Source organism: Microtus ochrogaster (assembly GCF_000317375.1).
Source record: "Microtus ochrogaster isolate Prairie Vole_2 chromosome 14 unlocalized genomic scaffold, MicOch1.0 chr14_random_1, whole genome shotgun sequence".
NCBI lineage: Eukaryota > Metazoa > Chordata > Mammalia > Rodentia > Cricetidae > Microtus > Microtus ochrogaster.
In genome coordinates, this window is record NW_004949096.1 from 31,129,650 (window position 1) to 31,133,150 (window position 3,501).

A 3,501-nucleotide genomic window follows, 5' to 3' on the forward strand; every position below is an offset into this window, starting at 1 on the left:
GGTCTACAAGAGCTAGTTCCGGGACGGGCACCAAAGCTACAGAGAAACCCTGTCTCGAAAAACCAAAAAAAAAAAAAACCAAAACAAAACAAACAAACAAACAAACAAAACCGAACAAACAAAAAGGGGCATCGGTGGGGCCAGGAATGGTGGTGCACGCCTTTAAACCCAGCACTCAAGAGGCAGATGCCGGTGTGAGGCCAGCCTGCTCTGGAAAGTGAGTTCCAGGACAGCCAGACTTACTCAGAGAAACCCTGTCTTGAAAAAAAACAAACACACAAGAATACGACAACAACAACCAGTCAGTGGGAAGAATTCCTAAACCAGTCTGTTTCTGGGGGCGGGGATCAATGACAACAGGCAGAAATTTTATTTCGTGAAGCATCACAAGATACTTTAGTGAAGAAAACAAAGTTAATTTTTATCTCCTCAAGACTAGTTTTCCCTGCCCATCCTTTCTAGCTGCAACATTTGCCAAGTTGCTTAATCTTTTTAAAAAATGTTTCAAACAACGAAACAAAAACAAAACCAAACAACAACAACAAAACCCCAAAAACAAATCTTTCAACAGAACTGCTTAGAACATTCCTACTGTGTGGCTTCTTTGATGGTTACAGGCCATATCCACCACATCAAAAGGCTTAAGGAAGCCAAGGACTGGAGGGCAAGGAGCAGGTCAGAGGCTGAGGGGGCCTCAGACACAGCATGAGGGCTCCACGCCCAGGCCCTTCACAGGGCAGGAATTGCATGCTGTTTCCCCACTCTGCATGGGGTCGTGGGTAGTTATTACTCTCTGCTCTGTTCTGTTCTGACCTACTTTTAGCTCCCACTGGGGAACTATTTGCTTCCCCTACCCACCAGGTTATAATTTGGTTCCAGAGCTGAAGTCCAGTGTGTAGCAAACTTTTTCTTTTCAACCACCAAGCTGCTCCCAAATCATGACATGGAGACTTATTAGTTATGAATGCTTGGCCTTGGACTTGTCCCCCTAGCTCTTATAACTTAACCTCTTTACCTTTTTCTAAGTTTTGCCTCTGGGCTTTTTACCTTTCTTTCCTTCAGTATATCTTACTTTCACTGCTTCTCCTGTCTGTCTGTCTGTCTGGCAACTCCCTGGTTTTCAGCCCCAGGCACATCCCTCTATTTCTTCCTTGTTTTCTCCTTTTCCTCCTTTCCATCCACCTCCTTTTTCTCCTCCTCCTTCTCCTTCTTCTTCTTTTCTCCTTCTCCTCCTCTTTTTATTGTTGTTGTTGTTCTTCTTCTTCTTCTTCCTCTTCCTCTTTCTCTGCTCTCTCATTATTATCCACAAGAAAAACTTGAGTCTTTCTTCAAAGATAGGGTGCACGAAACAAAAAAAGTCTTAAAAACTAAGAAGCAAAGTCATCTAACACATAAAACCCACAGATGAAGCAAAAACTAATACAAAAGATGTATTAAGCAAAGGGCATAATCTATTTACTGAAATCATACCAAAGAAAAAAATATTGTCAAGCATAAAACAAGTATTTCTAAGGAAGGGACCTCCTCAGTGGTAGACCAACTGAATAGCATGAGCCCCACATGGGTTTCACTCCCAACACAAAAATTATCTAGAATAATGGAGAATCTAAGATAAGCAAAAAATTAAATTATAAAAGAAAATACGCTTTTTAAAAGAAAAGCTGAGTAGTAATGATGATTTAGAACTAATTCATATAGACATGGCCAAAATCGATAAAAATCAAACAGTAATCACATAGATCTGAGCAAAAAAGAGATTATTCTTCAACTCAGAATCAAAACCTATGCAGTATGAATAAAGGAGCAACATTTTCAGTTTACCTGTTTGAATCATAAGCTGGACAGTGGCTTGTGTAGGGCTAAGAACATCAAGTCAAGGCCATCCTCAGGTGAATACGGAGCTCAAGGCCCCCGACCCACTAAAGAACAGGTCCGAAATGGAGTAAGTCTGGCCCCCAATTTTTAGTCCACTTATGTTATTCTACTTTTCAAAGCACAGCCAACGTTGGCATTTAGTAGTCATATAAAAAAGATCTCAGCCGTGGGTGGTAGCACATACTTTAATCCCAGGACTCTGGAGTCAGAGGCAAGCAGATCTCCGAGCTTGGAGGCAGTCTGCTCTACTCAGCATTCAGGCCAGCCAAGGATACATAGAGACAGTTTTAAGACTCTAAAACCAAGGTCAGGCATGCTAGTGGAAGCCTTCATTCCCAGCACTTGGGAATTGGACAGGGGCTTTATTGCCTGTGAGCTTAAGCCAGCATGGTCTACATATCAAGTTCCAGGACAGCCAGGGCTACATAGAATGTGCCCAAAACCAAACCGAAACAAACCAAAACAAGGTCTTTTTCACTACATCAAAATATTAAGTTCTTTATTACTTAACACTCAAAAGTCTTTAAAATTCGAGTAACACTCAAAGGTCTTTAAGATTCAAGTGTCTCCGCCAGGCACAGTCTTTTTCTTACTGATAAAGATTCAAAATGATTCTTCTAAACCACCAATATAAAATGCAAAAATATTTTATGCATCCTTGCATCATAGTAATTAAAGTATTCCAAGTATCATACTTTGCAAATATTCCTGTTATGTCTACCAAAACAGACTAGTTCTAGGAGGCCAGAACTTTTCAGAACATGCTGTTATATCAGGCAAATAAGGAAAAACAACTGAACAAAATTCAGTCTTGTGCAAACTTATTCACCACACATATCCTAAGTGTTCTTTAAGCACTAATACTGAACAGAAAGCTGAGTCCCTTGCTAAGGCAAGTGGAGGAGCGAGAGAGCTACCCGGCCAGCGCCAGCCAGTTGTTGCAGGAAGCACCCCAGAAAGCGGTGGCAGCATGTGCCTGTGGCAGGAGCAGCAACCAGCAGCAACCGGTTCGGGCAGGTGTCATCATGGACAAGGAGTTGTTCATCAAGAAGCTGGACCAGTGGACCGAACAGCTGAATGAGCTCTCTCCCAGGTCAAGAGCCTAGGCAAGAAGGCTGACAAAAGAATCTAATGTGTAAGAGGTTCCTATGTCCAGCCGTCACCATATGTGGAGATGTAGATGAGCAACCTCATGACCTCATGGAACTCTTAAGAACTGGTGGTAAATCACCGGATACGAATTTCTTGTTTCTGGAAGACTATGTGGACAGAGGATATCACTCAGCTGAAACAGTTACACAGCTTGTGGAGCTTAAGGTTCCTTACTGTGAGCGTCCCACCATACTCCGAGGGCAGACAGACCACACAAATTTTTTCCTCATGAGGGTTCAATGTACGACTTGCTGTGGTTAGACCCAGATGACCGCGGTGTCTGGGGATATCTCCTCGGGGAACTGGTTGTACCTTCGGACAAGATATTTCTGAGACATTTAATCATGCTAAAGGCCTCACGTTGGGGTCCAGAGCTCTGGTGACAGAGGCATGTAATTAGTGCCGTGACCAGAATGTAGTTACAATTTTCAGCGCTCCAAACTCTTGCCAGCATTGTGGTAGCCAAGCTGCGAT